Here is a 20,000-nt window from a genome sequence, read left to right on the forward strand (position 1 = left end):
AAGGCATCAAATAAGTGTGGGCCCTTGAATCCCAAGTTATTGCAGTACATGGTCCTCACCTATATGGTGTTCCAGCATGTCCACAGCCTTGGGGGCTGAAACGTATTAAAGAATATATATATATATATATATATATATATATATATATATATATATATATATATATATAGAGAGAGAGAGAGAGAGAGAGAGAGAGAGATAGAGAGAGAATAGTCCTCGAGGTGACACTGCAAGGTTCTCCCAGCAGAATTAGTCGAAGAACACCTCGACTAGTTTCGCTTGGTACTTACCGGCTCATCGGGTGGGGTGGCCAATGTTTGGTTCCTTTGTTCTAGTCACACACAGCCTTACAACTACTTTTCTCGTTTATAAAAAACGTGAAGAGTAGCAGGCACTGCTTTTACTTACACACAATACATTCGCTGTTGGCGCGTAGCGTATTTAAGTTAAAGCCTAACAAAGGTATGTATAGATAAATTGTAAATCGGAATTTACAAACGTGCGTTGCGTTCAATAAACTCACATTTAGCCTCGCTATATATATATATATATCTCAAGCAGGGGTATAACGAAAGTTTTCCATTAAAATTTATAATTAAATTGATAAGTAAGGTTAATATTTGGTTATGATTTTACCTTTTTCGATGAGTGTGCAGTGTACACCTCGCACACCTGGAATATACGTCCTTGACATACATAGGAAAGTTGGTTATACATCATTAGATGTATACCTGACTTTCCTATATAAAATTACGAATATAACGGAACGCTGAACTCCAGACCATCAACTTATACAACATTTATTCAGGTGGTAAATATATACATTTTTAGCTCTTGTTGACAGTTGTTACAGCTTCTGTGTGTGTGAGCATAGTTGTTGGGACGTTGTTATGTAGATGTAAGCGAGTTGTCTAGCGTAAGTCCGAAAGATGGAGAGTGACAGCTATACACGTAAAGAGACTGTCTCCAGAGTTGGAATGTTGGAGACACTGCTTGACACGTCCATGCTCATGGCCGGCCGACCGAGAAAGAAATAGAATTAAGCGGGAAAGCTTGCTTGTTTAATTCCACGCATGCGTGAGACTACGCATGCGCACGGCGTTACTACAGGGCTCCCTTGCCAGTGCGAGAAACGCACGATAATATGAAATCTGTTAGAACGCCTGAGGCAGGATGGCCACTGAAAACCACCCACAAGATGTGGTACAAACACACACAAAGAAAAATGAAAGAAATGAAATGTACACTCGTGTGATACATGCATGCAATGTACAAATGAAATGACAATGACAAAACAACCGTGATGACAACTGTCCAGGAAACTGGAATCACGCGATGTAAAAGTCTGATTGTATGTTTTTACTGAAAGGAAAGAAAATGTACGAGTGCAACAGGTGTGTGTGTGTGAGTGAAAACACAGAACAAGTGAAAGTGTCTGTAGAGAAAAAATCCAGTTCGTACAAGAGTCCCACAAGGAGATAGAATGTCCTGTTGAAACTTGGCGACGTCGGGGGGAATGCTTGTAGTTAGTTGGTAGTAGTAATTGTTGTCGTCACGGTGGTAATCTTGGTTGAACGAAGCTGGTGGCGAAAAGGTCACTCGGTGATGGTGTTTGAAGAGGCGCGCTTTTACAGACAATCGACAGACAAATCTCTGTACGACCATTAGCGAAAACCTCGAAGAAAAATTTTCTTAACCCAAGATGAAAAAACGACCGTGCGAACTCAAAAAGGAGAAATGGTGACGAATGGAAAAACAGAGGACTCCTTTTATTTAAACGTGTCACACGGTCGAACACAAAAATAATTTATCAATGATGATATACAAATATGTCATCCTACGATAACATAGATTTCGTAAATACCAGTAATGAGACGATAAAAGATGACAACCGTATGAAATGAATAACAAGAGATATTTAGTGTGGCATAAAAGATGTACGCTCGACAGCTCGCTTACATCTACATAACAACGTCCCAACAACTATGCTCACACACACAGAAGCTGTAACAACAAGAGCTAAAGATGTATATATTTACTACCTGAATAAATGTTGTATAAGTTGATGGTCTGGAGTTCAGCGTTCCGTTATATTCGTAATTTTATATAGGAAAGTCAGGTATACATCTAATGATGTATAACCAACTTTCCTATACTGGTGACCCCGACGTGATTCGAACACGCAGCCCGCTGAGCTGCAATAACCCACTTTCTTATAAAGTGGTGACCCGACGAAGAAACAAACGCAGCATGAACTCTGGGCTACCAACTTATAACTGGTGAACCCGACTAAAGAACAAATGCGGCCATGGAGACTGAACTACTAACCAGCATCATCGTCATGACCAACACGATTCTACGATTACTACGCCACCAACATCTCCAACCATAGTCAACACGACTTACTACGTATTACCAACATCAACAAGCGCGGTTTTTTTTATCTCGTCTCTGTTAGAGTGGTTGTTTCCACTCACGATAAACAGACAAGAATTACAGCCTGCGATATTTCCTATTGTGTACTCTTTCTCGGCCGACCGAGAAAGAGCGTCCATGCTCATGGCCGGCCGACCGAGAAAGAGATAGAATTAAGCGGGAAAGCTTGCTTGTTTAATTCCACGCATACGTGAGACTACGCATGCGCACGGCGTTACTACACATACATACATACATACATACATACATACATTCACACACACATACACCTAGCCACTAAACCTTTTTTATTTTCTCTTTCTGTGTTCCTTTCTGTTGAGCGAAGGCTCGAAACGTAAAAGACTTTCCCACTTCCCGAGCGTTAAATTAATACATGTTTGCTGTTTACACACCCGTCTTCGTCTTTTGCTCTTTTCGTAAATTATCACTATATACACATATATATATAGATATAGATATATAAATCACTAGCCACTACACATTTTTTATTTTGTCTCCTTGTTTCTTTGTGTGTTCCATTCTGCGGAAGAGCGTAGGCTCGAAACGTTAAAGACTTTTTTTTTTACTTCCCGAGCGTTAAACTAAGACATCTGTTTGTTATCTACACCACCTGTCTTCGTCTTTTTTTTTTGTGAATTCTCCCCTATATATATATATATATATATATATATATATATATATATATATATATATATATATATATATATATATATATATATATATATATAAGCCGCTACGCTATGAGTTCAAATTCAGCCGAGGTCGACTTTGCTTTCCTTTCATCTCTTTCGAGGTCGATAAATTAAGTACCAGTTGAGTACTGAAGTCGATGTAATCGACTTCCCCCTTGTGCCTATAGCATATAGATAGATACAGGCATACATAGACCCACGTATTCAACGAATTTCTTTGCGGTCACTCGACTTGCCAGAAATAGCAGCCAAAATCTCTCCCAACTCAAATCGTACCCTTTAGATAGGGTAGAATATATTGCATAATGTACAGTTATGGACACTCTTAAAAAGACAGACGTAATGGTTTTTGATCATAGTTTTTCTCGATCTGGGTTTCCTCGGGGCTAAACCACATCTATAGGGATTTTTATCACACGGTCATACATTTGTGTGTGTGTATGCATGCATACAAGGTTATGGAACGCTTATCAATTTGCAACAATGTTAATTTGAAAAGGAGTATTATTTTATTGGCAGAAAGTACTTATGTGTGTATGTATGTATGTATGTATGTATCTATCTATCTATCTATCTATCTATCTATCTATCTATCTATCTATCTACCTATCTATCTATCTATCTATCTATCTATCTATTATTCTATATACCTTATCAATCATTCTATACACCTTATGTATGTATCTATCTATTTATCTATATACCTTATCTATCTATCTATATACCTTATCTATCTATCTATCTATCTATATATCTATCTATCTATCTATCTATTATTCTATATTCCTTATCAGTCATTCTATATACCTTATCTATCTATCTATCTATTATTCTATATTCCTTATCAGTCATTCTATATACCTTATCTATCTATCTATCTATCTATCTACATACATACATGTATATATAACATATTTACATGTATATATAACGTATACATGTGCAATGTATGTGTGCATGTGTGAAAGGTCACGTATGCACCTATTCCTGTCAGTGCAAATATACTTCAATATATAAATGCTTAGAATATGCATGGTAGCTCGGTAATATATTTTAATCGTTTCATTGTACGTTTGTGTACACGAAAACACGTGCCTGCTTATATTCATACAAACAGCTTTTTTTTTTTTGCGAAATAATAACGGCTATTTTCGTTTTCTAAATAAAAAGTATGCGATATTTCAAAATAAAACATCCGCTAAATCAGTCGTGAATACGTAAATAAGCAAGCCGAAAGCCGACCACTATGGAAAACGAAATCATCATTTTCATATCTGTGGGGTCATGGCAATAATTATAACACTATCACATCACAAACGTGAGAAGAAATCGTTGGTGGCAATATCCTGCTTGTGCCTTCCTCTTCCTCCTTTGCCATCTTCTAACTCCTGTCATTTCGTAATACGAAAGAAAGATGTAATTTGAAATCACACCCCATCAGTGCTCGCTCTAACCCGGCACTATTTTTAGTCGGCCACAAACAGCTGATCGTTTCGCGACTGCTGTTGTTGCTAAGAACTGTAATTTTGTTGTCCTGACGTTAAATATAACTGACTATCTCAGAATTATTAAGTGTCTAAAAGTCCAACTAGTTATATATATGGATGAAGACTGTCACTGGAACTCCCTCGACGCAATCCGCATCTCAGAAGGTAAATCAAATCAAATTATACTGAAAAATCCACGGTGTTCTCTCTGTGCGCCCTTTAACTTCTCACAATCTGTTTTTGTTTCTATTACTGATACATGCAGTCTTAACTAATATTGCCCACTACTCGTTTTTCCTTTTTTTCTTCTCCCCCCTTTTCTTTTCTTAAATAAAAAAAACACTAACATTTCCAGCTTCCCCTTTTAAGCATTCGTTATAATTTCCCGAAAATTACGTATATTATAAAGAATTAGCAAATATCAGATTTTTTTTTTTTTAAAGAATTTACTTCAACCTCTCAATACAGTTCTTCTGTAGTAACCTGCTGCATCTGGAAACATAGCTATGCATTACGTTTTGCTATCACACCGTCACATCGAGCAACAATTTAAATATTGTAATAAGTCACTAGAATTGTTTTAATCAAATCGATATGGATGGACAGAATCACTGTAGTGTGGCAAGTAATTAAATGATTTTTATTCCAGTTTAAACTATTACATATACAGCTATGATATTTTAATTAACTGTTATAAATTATACTAATTTTCCCTCTTTTATTCTATTGTTGCTATTTTTAAAAAATTAACTTTTTATTATATTTTATTTTCGATCTTGAAGTATTGTTAAAATGCTTTTACTACAAAAATTTGATGGAATGATTATTATATTTTCTACGCTTTCATATATATATATATATATATATATACATATGCATATGCATATGTATACACACACACACACACACACACACACACACATTATTCCATGTGCTTGTAACGGATAGAACTGAATACGAAGCAAAGGTCAATTATATCGTCACATATATATTATTACATAAAATAGCTAACTAAAGTATCTGTTATTTTGTTTTGATTGGTGTGAGCGCATAAACTACTGGATTACACGATTACATGAGGGTTTCTGCATATTATGTATCCTCTTTACGAAAGTGGAGTTAGAGAGGCACATCATATATTTCAATGTAGCTCAACATTTTATGCGATATTTTTGACATTTATTCTTCTCATCTTTCGAAAAGTTTACTTCCTTGCCTCCCTTCTTAACAAACTAATTCATCATTGTCGTTGCTGTCGATGTTTTAGTCCCAGGTTAGATCCGATCGAGCAAGGGCGTTCCAACCATGACTATCTCATCTTTTATTCAGGCACTACACATTTAGGACTATGTTACATAACTTCATGCGTACTTCCATTAAAAAAAAGAAAATCCCAGCAGAGTTCAATTTAAAGGGAAACATGGCTGCTATTTCTAGCGTGTCGAGCGACCATTTAAAGGCGCTATCGTTTTACTCGTGGTGGGAATGCGTGTGTAGAATAAGTATGACATAATTCGCCTCCAGAGTTGAAATCTATTCGTTTTGTTCGACCCATCAGTGACTGTTCTCATTGCCTATTGTTGCTGAATTGGGCTGCCTCAGAACAGTGTAATCTCTCTCTCTCTCTCTCTTTATATAACTCATTAGTTTACAAAACAACAATCGAAATACTGCACACTTAAAAGGTAATATAAGTAAACCAATAACTGACCGAATTCTTTTGTTACATTTATAATTTGATGATAACAGATTACTCTTGCGAAAAACAGCAACAACCGAAAAAAAAAAAAATACAAGAAAAACAAAAACGAAAATATGTAATAAAAGAGGAATCATCGCAACATCAAAATACCAAAGATTTTATGCTACGAATTTCTTAAATTGTTTTCAGTTTTATTTCCCCAAGTTCGTTGCCATTTTTATAAGAATTAATATGTGTTGTGTTGAGTCAAAGGAAGTAGCTACGTCATATGTTTATTTCATTTGTTATTAATCTGTTGGACAACCTTAAAAGTACTATTAACCCCGACTATATATCGTTACCGCTTCGCGAAGACATCAATAGAAAGGCATATTAATCAACTACTGAAAATAAAAAATAAATAAATAAAAACCCATATGGTATGTTATAATTCAAACGGCTCGGTGTTGCTGCTTTAGTTAAAGCTTCTGTCAAACCCTGAGTTGTATATAAACATATTAAAATAATAAAAGTTGACTAAGTATAAGCGCCCGAATACGAATGTTTTTTTATGGTGTACAGTTTTTTTTACTAGTGGCTACAGAAGGATCAATGACATCAGTTTGTACTTTACCTTGCATAAACAACAATCTTAGCATAAACATCACCGTCCCCGCCCCACCACGATCTGGAACGGCGGCAGCCGCAGCGGCAATAAGACAGTATGAGGCTTCTAATTGATAAGGGACTATGAGTGCTCGATACGAAAAATATTTATATTATTAATATTATATTACGTTAGCAGAACGAGAGAAAGGCTACGGAATATTATTATCTTGCGGTATTTAGTGCTTCCTTCTTTTTACGTTCTGCTTTCAAATTCTGCCGAAGACGATAAAATAACAACCAGTCAACTTACTGGTTCGAGTAGAGTACACACAAATCTGTGGCTTTCTTCTACCCACGGTAGAGAAGAATGTTTTCTGTTTTTTAAACTCAAGGTCAGATAATTTGAGGGAATCAGGTACTTTATTTTATCGACCCTGGAAGGATGAAAAGCAATGTTGACCACAGCGGGTGTTTTAACTCAGAATGTAAAGAGCCGGAACAGCTAGCGCAAGGCATTTTCCCGACTCTCAACCATTTAGCCAATTATTGGTTTCAAATTTTGGCACAAGGCCGGCAAGTTCGCGGGTAGGTGCAAATCGATTACATCGACCCCAGTGTTCAACTGGTTGTTATTTTATCGACCTCGAAAGAATGAACGGCAAAGTCGACCTTGGCGGAATTTGAACTCAGAACATAAAGACGGACGAAATACAGCTAAGCATTTTGCCGGGTGTGCTAACGTTTCTGCCAGCTCACCGCCCTCCAATGCATAAAAATATTAAAAATAGAAATTATAATTCTTTCTGCTATAGGCACAGGGCTTGAAATCTGTGGGGGAAAACTAGGCTAGTCGATTACATCGATCCCAGGGCTCAACTAGTACTTTATCGACCCTGAAAGGATGAAATGCAAAGTCGACCTTGTTAGCATTTGAACTCAGAACGTAAAGAGAAATACCACTAAGCATTTTGTCCAACACACTTATGATTCTGCCAGCTTACCACCTATACAATAAAAAAATTTTCTACTACAGGCTCAAGGCCTCAACTTTTGTGAGAGGGCTTTAGTTGATTACATCAACCCCAGTACAGAAAATTTACAATGAATTATAGCTTTTATCTGCTGAGCTGACAAACTAGCATATTATATAACACTGAAAACAACATGTCAAAAATCTCAAATTATAATCTTGGACTAATATAAACCCTTACTGAAATATTGTTATCGTATTTCTGTTAAAATACATTGCCCCTCAATTAATTTTAAAACAATGAAAAGGTTTATAATATAACCACATCCTTATTAACCTAAAAGAGTGGTTCTCAACCAGGGTCCATATGATCTTTGGAGGTCCATATATGATTTTGTTGTTAAATTGTATGTGCAACAAATTGGTTGTACTTCTACAATACACAAAATATTTTAGCAACTTTTTTTTATTCAATTCCTAATAATCATCACCATCATCATCATTTAACGTCTGCTTTCCATGCTAGCATGGGTTGGACGATTAGACTTAGGACTGGCGAGCCAGATGGCTACGCCAGGCTCCAATCTGATTTGGTAGAGTTTCTACAGCTGGATGCCTTTCCTAATGCCAACCACTCCGAGAGAGTAGTGGGTGCTTTTACGTGCCACTGGCACGATGGCCAGTCAGGCAGTACTGGCAACGGCCATGCTCAAAATGGTGTATTTTATGTGCCACCTGCATGGATTCCACAACTGGATGCCCTTCTTAACACCAACCACTCCAAGGGTGTAATGGGTGCTTTTTATGTACCACTGGCACAGGTGCTTTTATGTGCCACTAGCATAGGTACCTTTACATACCACCTGCACAAGTGCCAGTTATGTGACACTGGCATCGGCTACGACTGATTTCACTTCATATATATCATGTATATATGTATATATATACAGGATGCGGTGAATAAATTGTTGTCTAAATAACGCAAAAATGAAAATAACACTGACATCTCATTTTAACAGATATATTTACCAAAATTACATAATATCTTGAAATACTAAAGAGTAAATTTATTCAATAAAACCATCAGTGGTGTCAACCATGGCCTCCCTCCAGACGACTTTGGAAACTCCTATGATGCCATAATCCTTGCCTTCAGTTTGTTGGCCTCTCACTCAACTGCACCCCCCACATGATAATCAAAGGGTTGCAGTCTGGGGAGTTAGGTGGCCAGATGTTAGAGATTATGTGGTCACAGAAATTGTCTGACAGCCATGACTGCTTTTGTGGCATGGTGCAGAACCCTGTTGCCAGACAGTCTTGCAGCAGCCACCCTCTTGACCAGGGCAGCACTACCTCCTACAGGCACTTGATGTAGTCCTCCATGTTGACTCTGACCCTACTATACTGTGTAGGTAAGTAAAAGAACCCACTACACACTCGGAGTGGTTAGCGTTAGGAAGGGCATCCAGCTGCAGAAACTCTGCCAGATGATCAGATTGGAGCTCACCAGTCCCCAGTCAAACCGTCCAACCCATGCCAGCTTGGAAAGCGGACGTTAAATGATAATGATGATATATATATATATATATATATATATATATATATATATATATATATATGTATATATATACCGAGACCTTTGGAAATGTGCTGTGCGTGAGAAGACCCGGCAAGCCAAGTAAGATCGTTGCCAGTGCCCCTGGACTGGCTCTTGTGCGGGTGGCACATGAGATGCACCATTTTGAGCGTGGCCGTTGCCAGTACCGCCTGACTGGCTCCTGTAGGATTTTCGAGCGAGATCGTTGCCAGTGACCCTGGACTGGCTTGTGCAGGTGGCACATAAAAGACACCATTTCGAGCGTGGCCGTTTTCGTGCGGGTGACACGTAAAAGCACCCACTACACTCTCTGAGTGGTTGGCATTAGGAAGGGCATCCAGCTGTAGAAACTCTGCCAAATTAGATTGGAGCCTGGTGTTGCCATCCGGTTTCACCAGTCCTCAGTCAAATCGTCCAACCCATGCTAGCATGGAAAGCGGACGTTAAACGATGATGATGATGATATGTATATATATATATATATAAAATACAAAAATGGGACAAGAACGCAAAACATCCAGACAGGTGATACAAAAAAGGGATAACAAACATCCAGACAGACGATACAAAGAAAACAAAGACTGGTCATTCAAAGTTTTCTTTCCTCAGTCGAGTTCCAGATTATCTTTGCAATTTCAGCTGGTTATATCTATATATATGATGGGCTTCCATATTATTGCTGTCCTACATATTACACTTACAAGCTATTGGATGGCTCTTGGCTATAGTAGAAGACACTTGCACAAGGTACCACATAATGTGACTGAAGTGGAAACAACATGCTTGTGAAGCAAACTTCTTAACCGCCTGGCTAACCCTATATGGATGTTATGAAACGTTCCTGTCTTATTGTTTGATCAAACAGGTGTCATGTTTTGCTTGCTTCACTTATCTCTTACTGTCCTGATTACTCCCATTACCAATATCTTGACTAATAGTTAATGATCAATAAAAAGAATTAGCTCATAGCTTGAATGTAGCAATACTAATCTCTCCAATAATATAATATTTATTGGAGAGATCTGAATTCAGAATCTTGTAACATCAGATAAGATATGTAGGACTTAACTGTTGTCATCAATAGTTTACTTTTAGGTAGGTTATTAATTAACTCACTTCAACTCTGGCCATCAGTTAACATCGCTTTATCTATTATAAATTATCTTCCTTACATCACAGCTGTTTCTCTTCCAGTGAGTGTTTTGTCTAATGCTTAGTTACATTGTTCAGGCACCCAAGAAGAGGCTGAGAATTTCTTACACTGAAACCATGGTTTCAGGTTCAGTTCCTCTGCATGGTACCTCGGACAAATGTTTTCTAATTTTGCCTGTAGCTGACCAAAGCCTTGTGAGTGGATTTGGTGGATGGAAGCTAAAAGAAGCCCATCATGTTCTTTAACTTGTTTGAGTCATTGGACTGTGGTCATGCTGAAGCACTGCATTGAAACATCTAGTTGAACAAATCCACCCCAGTACTTGCGTTTTTTTCAAAGCCTGGTACCGTATATATTCGTGGATAGGTCGCACTTTTTTGTACCAAAAATTTCAATGGAAGTCATGGGCGTGACTTATCCACTCAGCATCACAGTGATGTAAAGTAAACAGCAGTGTATCGGTAATCCAGGTTCAAGTGTACCCTGGGCCTGGGCTTTTCAGTTTTCAAGTTGTTATGGAAACATTTTTGTGACATCTATTTGATAGAAACTGGAAACCAGGGGCAATGAGCTGGCAGAACCGTTAGCACGCTGGGCGAAATGCTTAGCGGTATTTTGTCTGTCGTTACGTTCTGAGTTCAAATTCCACCGAGGTCGACTTTGCCTTTCATCCTTTCGGGGTCGATAAATTAAGTACCAGTTATGCACTGGGGTCAATATAATCGACTTAATCCCTTTGTCTGTCCTTATTTGTCCCCTCTGTGTTTAGCCCCTTGTAGGCAATAAAGAAATATGAAACTGGAAACCAGAAGTCTGCATATTGGTCTTTTTGACAACATCGATTCACTCCAATTTTTAATTTAATAATTTTAATAATTGCAAACCCTAATCATGAGTAAGAGAAAAAGTTATGAAGCAAGTTTTAAGTTGAAAGTGGTGGATTATGCAGATGAACATGGAATATTTGATATTTAACACATATTAGTTATATTTACATTAAAAAAGAGCCATGTGACTCCCCAGATTATAGTGTGACCTATCTACTGGACAGTTGCCCACAGTCCTCATGAAACTAGAGGCCCAATTCTGATCTTTGTATGCTATAACTGTTGTCAATAAATACTATAAGGCTCAGTGCATTGATTTTCTCAGGGACCCATAATGTTGCTAAGACAGCCCTGGTTGAGGGTCAGACTAAACATTGCTATGGGTTGTATGTGCTACTCCTTTGTGTTATAGGGTAGTGGTTCCAACATTTTCGTGATTCAAGTACAAACTTCCACTGATATTCCAAAACAATGTTTCCAGTTTGTTCAATCTGCACTTTTTGTAGGAATTGATCCCTTGCAAGGGATACTATTTGTAGGTAGGAACATTTGTTATTTTGTTGTATCTCTGGAGGGTCATTGTGCCAATAATAAACACACACTGGTTCAGTTTCACTTCCATAGTGTCATTTATTAATTGGTTGGTTATTTAACCAAATAACTAATTGATCTTTTGATTAATTGTTTTGTTAATCAAGTGATATTGTTTGCCAAAGTCCTTTCTTCCCTATTCAATGACCTCTCTGCTTCAGGTTAGCTGACCTGGCATAAAGAATGCTTAATCAAACAACTGATTAGCTAGTTGGTTTAATAGTTAACCAATTGATGAATAATAATTATAAAGAAGTGAAACAGAACCAGTGTGTGTGTGTGTGTGTGTTCATTATTGGTATAACGAGCCTCCAAAGATTCAACAAAACCTGTTTCAGCGAACGAGTTCACATCAAGAATCTTGCAAGCCAAATGCAAAAAATGAATCTTTGCCATTGTTTGTCTGTTGTTATTGATGTGAGCTGAGAGCAGATATAGCAGCAGTTTACTAGTGGAACGACAGCATGAGGAAAACGAACATCAATGGAGTAAGAAAACACATGGAGATATGAATAAGAGAAAAACAACAACAACAGTAGCAGCAGCAGCAGCTGCAGCAGTAATAGTAGTAGTAGTAATGCCGGAGATGAAAACACATGGTGTGTGTGTGACAGTAAGATAACATTTACAAAATAAATATGATTTATTAATATGATGTTGCCATCACATGAGGACGTAGATAGGTTTCATATGATAGTCAAAGAAATTTTAGTTGAAAGAAACACAAACTTCTTTATTTCGTATCAGTTTTCCTTTAAACAGTTTTGAGCAACTTAAGGTTTTCCGTTTTCTTCTTTTCTTCTGTTTTTTTTTTTGTTTGTTTTATTTGGTTTAAATAACAATACTTATTTATTTATTTTTTTTTTTTCTAAAAGTTTTACCCAACTTCCATTTTGGAGGTAAAGTCTTTTAGTGAAGATGAATTGTAAAATAAATACCCAGCTAGGTATGTCTTTTGGAAGATTGGTTTTGTTGAAGCTTCTAATTCAATGCATATGTGTAAGAACATTCAAACAATATACCTCTCATATTGGAGATATGACCAACCCATTTCAGGCATGGGAGTATGGTTTAATTAAAAAGATATAAAAACAATATTTTAATTCAGAAGTAGTGTTTTTTTTTTTATTAAAAAAAAAAAAATTTTTGTATTTGTAATATTACATATGAAGGGGTGCTGAAAAATTCCTGGCTTTGGGTAAAAGAAAATACAAGACGCTCAGTTAATTATGATTTTGTTTAATGTACTCCCCTCTCAGATTCACACACTTATTGCAGTAGTCCTTCAGTTTTTCTAAACCCTGTAAAAGAACTCAGAAGGTTGTGTCTCCAACTCAGCCTTTTGTGTTACCCTTAAAGCCAGGAACTTTTCAGCACCCCCTCGTATAACTTATTCATGCCCCATGTGTTTTCTTACTTTGTGGCAGTGGTTCTCAACCATTCTTTACCTATGGATCCCTTTGATTCCTATTTTATTCTACTGAACATACAAAAGTCCCATTATATTGTTAAAATATTTTATGTATTGTAAAAATATAACCAGTTTATTGCCTATAAATTTTAACAACAAAATCTTATAAGGGTCATATGGACCACCATTGAGAATCACTGCTTTATAGGCGCAGGTGTGACTATGGTTGAGAAGCTTGCTCTCCAACCATATGGTTTTGGGTTCAGTCCCACTACATGACACCTTGGGAAAGTGTCTTCTACTGTAACCTCAGGCTAGCCAAAGCCTTTCATCCATTAGTGGTGGACAATAATCCTCCCCCTACACCCAAAAAATCCAATGTAAGATAGTAGATTTGCAGAACTGTAATAATGTCAGACAAGATACCTTTGCAGCATTTGTTCCAGCTCTTAGTGTTCTGAGTCAAATTCCACCAAGATGTTCAAAAGATGCATTCCTGTCGACTTGCAGGACTAGAATGGGAATTAATACAAAATCCTCAAACCAAAAAGGCCAGCATGCACCAAATAGATGGTGCTGGGTAGGAGTTGAGAGAGCGGGATGGTTCCTCTTTCTGGAAAGATATATGTCCCAGTGTATGAATTAAATAAAGAAACTTACAAACTCAATATAACTGTACAACTAGCAAATACTACACAGGCACGGATGTATGGTTAAGATCTTGCTTTGTAATCAAATGGTCTTGGGTTCAATCCTAATGTGCAACACTTTGGGCAAGTGTCTTCTTCCATAACCCCAGACAGACTAAAACCTTGTGAGTGGATTTAGTAGACATAAACTGTGTGGAAACTCATCATATAATGTATGTATGTGTGTGTGCATGTACATATGTTTGTTTGTACATGTGTTTGTGTGTGTGTGTATGTATACATGTGTTTTCAGTTTGTGTTTGTTTCCTCATTGCTCGACAACTGTTGTTCGTTTGTTTACATCTCTGTAACTTAGTGATTCGACAAGAGAGACTGATGAAATAGATAACTCCCAGACTTCAAAAATAAAGTTAGGTTCTAACACTGGTTTCATAGTATGATATATGTATGTATGTATGTATGCACACACGTGCATATGTGTGTTTGTATGTGTGTGTGTATATATATATATATATATATATATCTTGATATTTTAAAATCAAGAAAAATGATGATAAATTTCTTTTTATAAAAGTGAGGGAGGAACTAAACTAAACATTGCTATGTGCCAAATCTAGCTTGTGGGCCACGTTTGATACCTCCCTCCCTGCCCTAATCTTTATGAAGGCCAGAAATCTTCACAAAACAATTCGTACAACTTCAATATGTCCCTCTAGAATCTTGGAATAAAGAAGAAAAAAACTAACTATTACATAAAACTGAAATACCAATTAATTTTCTATCTTCTTTCTCATCAATCTTGAATTCACTTAAAAAAAGACAAAGACAAAGGCAAAAATAAAATATATGTAAAAACCTAAAAGAATAACAGTTAATTGGACAAATTATTTGCCTAATTTATTGTGCCATTTGTTTCCTTCTCAACTCTCATATTTAACCCCACTCCAAGATTTTTCTTTATAGTCTAACAGTGTAGCTAGTCTATAGATCAAGTTAAATTCTTCTATAATCAGTGAACTTCCCCACTTAAAAATAACTGCAAAAGTTTTTCATCTCACCTTTACTTCTTTGCACTATTAGGTCAAGAATTTGAGAATTTCCATCATTGTTTCTTACCCTTGCCCATCAACACAAAGGGCAGACTTACACACACAAGTATGTATGTATGTATGTATGTGTCTGTACGTGTGTGTGTATGCATGCATGTGTGTGTGTGTAAATATAAAAAGGAATTTAGAAGTCAGATGTTACGAAGTTCTAGGATGTCAAGTTAAATGTCAGATGAATAAGTTTCATGGCAATGAAAGGAAAATTTTTTCTTGGAAGATGTCAGTTCCCAAAAATTCTTTAACACTAAGAGCTTAACTTTGATAGTTAACTTTTCATTCCTCTGTCTATAATAAAGTCATTAACAACAAACAAATATACTTTGAACTCTCACAGCTGACTTATAACATAATTGTTTTACGAGCATTGTTATATTTTCTATTCTTTAAAAAAAATTTTTTTTATATAAATGTTTTTAATTTCTGTGACACATAAAACTAATTTTCCTGAAATATCAAAGTTAAATCAGTTATTCTCTCTACTTTTTGTATCCCTGCATTATCAGATATGAATGCATTTATTCCCTGTAAATCTTACTCTTGAATATTTAGGGAGTCATTTCCCAGTTTGCTCTGAATGTTATTCTACATTTATTAGTCCCTTAAAGAAAAAAAAATGGTCTATAGTCTCCAAGTAGTTAGAGATATGGAATTAAGACCCGACTTTAAGCTATGATTTCATTCCAAGGTGAAGAATCTTTTAAATTTTACATTAGACCACCGTTTTCATTATCATTATCATCATTTTAACTTTTACTTACTTCACTTTTCCATGCTTGAGATTTGTTAGGCAAGTTTTCTAAACCAACCCTCATCAGTATCAAAGCAGGTTAATTTATATTTTTCCCTTAATCTGGACATGTTTTCCATGGAACATTACAAATGAACGACACTGCTTGTATGACGATGAAATTTGTTTACAATTTACACATGATGTTAAGACAAGGAGAAAAACACAGACACAGACACACACGCTAACACACATGCTCAGGGAAAACACTGCGACAGGGAGAAAATTCCAGAAAGATGAAAGTCTGGAAAGGAAGGATTTGGTGAAATGCTTCATGTGGAACACAGGAGGTGATGTGTAGAAAGCATGATTGGAGAAGAAGAGATTAACAGTTTGATCATCATCATCATCATCATCATTGTCATACTTCTACTTTTCCATGCTTTCATTGAGTCAGATACAATTTGCCAAGGCAGATTTGTCTATGGCTGCATGCTTTTCCTGTTGCCAACCCAAGCAAGGTAATATTTCCCTATAGTTAGGCATATTTTACTCAGAAGACTGGAAACTGAAAATGCACAACATTGCTTATATGATGATGATGCTCATTTACAGCCATCACGTGATGTTAAGACAAGGGAACACACAACCACACACACACACACACACACACACACACGTGTATGTGTGTATGTGTGATGACCGTCCACATAGTTTCTGTCTACCAAATCTACTCATAAGGCTTTGATTACCATGGGGCTATAGTAGAAGACAACACTTACTCATTACAATAATAATATTAAAAAAAAAGACACCCAATAAACTTGCAAATATTTACCATTTCCCTGTTGCTAACCAATCTCTATAAGAACTGAAACATCTGGCGAGTCTCTTTATAGATTTGTTTCTAAGATAGCTTCCCTACACAATGTACAACAAAAACTAAGAATTATTCATCTTTCTTTTTCTTTATTTGGTTTCATTTTCGGTCAGTAGGGTTTCCAGATCAAGCTTCATGCTACCTTCTTTTCATCGAATATAGAACTAAATCTATCAAGTAATTCTATTTAGGTTAAATAATTTATGTATTTAGTTCAGCACTATCAACTGATGACTAATGGGTGGTATTTCCGTGTGAATACAAAGAGATCCAATAGTTACTGATATCTCATAGCTATTGCTCGGAGAACTAAATTATTTTGGAATAAGTAATATATTATTTCAACTAAATTCTTTTGGTCCTACTGTCTTGTGATTAGGAGATAAATCTTCCCAACAAGAAATCAAAATGTCAAATGGACTTCGCAGGAAATGAAAATGTTCTACAGTCTTCAGTTAATCTGTATTCTCCAATCTTTTAAAAGAACACAATTATCACAGTAATATATATTGTCAAAATACTTCTTGGCAGATTTATTGGAAACAAGTACTAATGAGATCAGCGTCATCGTCATCATCATCATCATAATTCCCCAAAACACTATTATCTCTGCTGCCACTACCAAAATGACCACTGTCACCACCACCACCACCACCATCTCACCACCATCATCGTCTCACCATTTTTAGCACACTTATATATAATCATATTGGAATAGGATGGACAGGCCTACTTAATAATTTATCCCCAATCAAGGCAATGAACTGGCAGAATCGGGAGCATGCCAGGCAAAATGCTTAGCGGCATTTTATCCGTCCTTACATTCTGAGTTCAAATTCCACCAAAGTCGACTTTGCCCTTAAGGGTAGTGAGCTGGCAGAATCATTAGCACGCCGGACAAACTGTTTAGTGGCATTTTGTCAGTCTTTACATCCTGAGTTCAAATTCTGCTGGGGTTAACTTTGCCTTTCATCCTTTTGGGGTTGATAAAATAAGTACCGGATGAACACTGGGGACAATGTAATCAACTTAGCCCCTTTCCTGAGATTGTGGGCCTTGTGCTAAAATTTGAAACCAATGTATCTCCAATCAGCTCTTTTATGCCGTTTTCCTCTTATTTTTCTTGTAAGTTCTACCAGACCAATTATTACACCTCCAAATCTCCCCAAACATCTTTATAGCTATTCCCCATCAACACGAGCAACACATTTTGATCAACCCATATTATCTGTATGCAATGCATGTTCATATCAGTAGAACCATGTCCTTGCATATACAAATTAATAATTCTAATGTCCAGTCTCTCTTTCAGCTCACTCACACTCAAGCCTCCCCACTCTCTCCTATTGTTAGGTAACTTATGAGTCATACTCAATTCTTTCCCTTCTTTTGGTCTAGATCCTCTTATCACACTGTCTCATATGCAGGGTCACACTAACGGCATGCACATTTTACAGTTTATGCTCAGGAGCAAATCACTTTGTCTTCAACCAATTATACGCTATAAATACCATGTTATCAGTGACCCTGCCCCTAGTAGCAAGTTTTCTAAGAAACGGATATATCTGCTAATTATTTAGGAAGTTATCTGAATTTTTAGTATTTGCAATAAATGTGACATGTATATATTTAATGTAATATCTCAGAGCTTGTGCTATCTCTTCTTAACCATCTGACTAATATAGTATCAAGTTCTTACCTAATTCATTCCCTAAATGTCACTTGAACTTATCAGTAATGGTTCATTCAAGACTGATTTTCATGTACTGATAGGTGTAATATCTCAGAGCTTGATTTTCATGTACTGATAGGTGTAATATCTCAGAGCTGATTTTCATGTATTGATAGGTGTTGTTAGATGATTTGTAAGAAACAGGGTTCACTTGATATTCAAGAGCTTAGAGTTAGCCACAAAGCAGAGAAGAAAAAAAACTGTTGACTGACAATTGCCAGAAGTTTCTTAGAAAGCAAGCCACTATATCTGGCTCAAAAAAGTGAATGAATGGTGCAGCAAGAACAAGCATTGAGGATGATAGAAACATCTGGCTCAAAGGCGGTGAGCTGGCAGAATTGTTAGCACGCCGGGCGAAACGCTTAGCGGTATTTCGTCTGCCGCTATGTTCTGAGTTCAAATTCCTCCGAGGTTGACTTTGCCTTTCATCCTTTCGGGGTCGATTAAGTAAGTACCAGTTACCCACTGGGGTCGGTGTAATCGACTTAATCCCTTTGTCTGTCCTTGTTTGTCCCCTCTATGTTTGGCCTCTTGTGGGCAATAAAGAAATAAGAAACATCTGGCTCAAAGTTGCAATATTTGACTCTCCAAAAAGGCCCATCACCAAACTTTGGTGCCTTGGGGTGCTGCAGAATATTCTGGGTAGGCACTAATTTGTAATAATGCTAAAGTGGAGTTTTTAAATAAACGTATCACTGTGAATCAAAGGGTGCACTATTGAATAGTGAGGGGGCAGTGCCACCCCCTTAGTGATGGACATGTCTACAAAGCTCATATTGTTGTGTGGGAGTTTTGTCACCTACATCAGCAGGTAGGCCTGGGCAGCTCTGGTTTTGGGGTGGAAGGGACTGAAATACCTACAGAGCTGCTTCCAGTGTCTGATGGGACACTGACTTCAGAATTTGGTGATAGAGTGCAGCAGCACCCACAACACATAGACAGTTTACTATAGACAGTCGAGGTGACATGAAATTGAGATCTGGAAATTGATATTCAATATATAACAAATGTTGACTGAAAAATGTTGGACTTGAGTGACTAAATTTACTTGTAGTTATTTCTTCCTTGTCACCACATCACTGCAACAATAACAGTTTATAATGTAGGGGTATCCAATGTTCTCCAGTTCAGTTTGCTATTAGCAAATTTTAAGCTTGATTCCATTAAGTACTTCACAAAAACCAGCCATTAGTAAAATCAATAATTGATTGTATTTCGGATGTTACTGTAGTGAGTATTATGGAATATTAGGTAAAGTCTCAGAGGGATAAGGTCATCATGGATTCATTCTCAATTCTTGGTTGAAGTCAGTTACCTTAGTTAATGCTGCTTATTCTTGAGAAAAGGTTCAACATAACTTTTGATTCTTCGTGGGACTTTTGTGAAGATATATATATATAACATCACATTGATATGACTTAGTCATGCATTATCTTGTAGCTTTGAGA

At 36.8% G+C, this 20,000-nt stretch overlaps 1 protein-coding gene across 2 annotated transcripts in view; it reads left to right on the forward strand.

The window, feature by feature from the left end:
* Positions 1-4,347: 4,347 nt before the first annotated feature.
* Positions 4,348-20,000, forward strand: part of LOC106872145 (uncharacterized) — a 67,145-nt gene continuing 51,492 nt past the window's right edge. Inside the window, exon 1 of one of the 2 annotated variants that reach the window (XM_089338052.1) lies at positions 4,348-4,780. The gene's annotated coding sequence lies outside the window, so the exon portion shown is untranslated. Of the gene's footprint in view, positions 4,781-5,125; positions 5,241-20,000 lie in introns of those variants that run through there. The other variant, XM_089338053.1, reaches the window with a different exon arrangement.

This window comes from Octopus bimaculoides, chromosome 20 (genome assembly GCF_046866305.1).
Source record: "Octopus bimaculoides isolate indiv1 chromosome 20, ASM4686630v1, whole genome shotgun sequence".
Taxonomy (NCBI): Eukaryota; Metazoa; Mollusca; class Cephalopoda; order Octopoda; family Octopodidae; genus Octopus; species Octopus bimaculoides.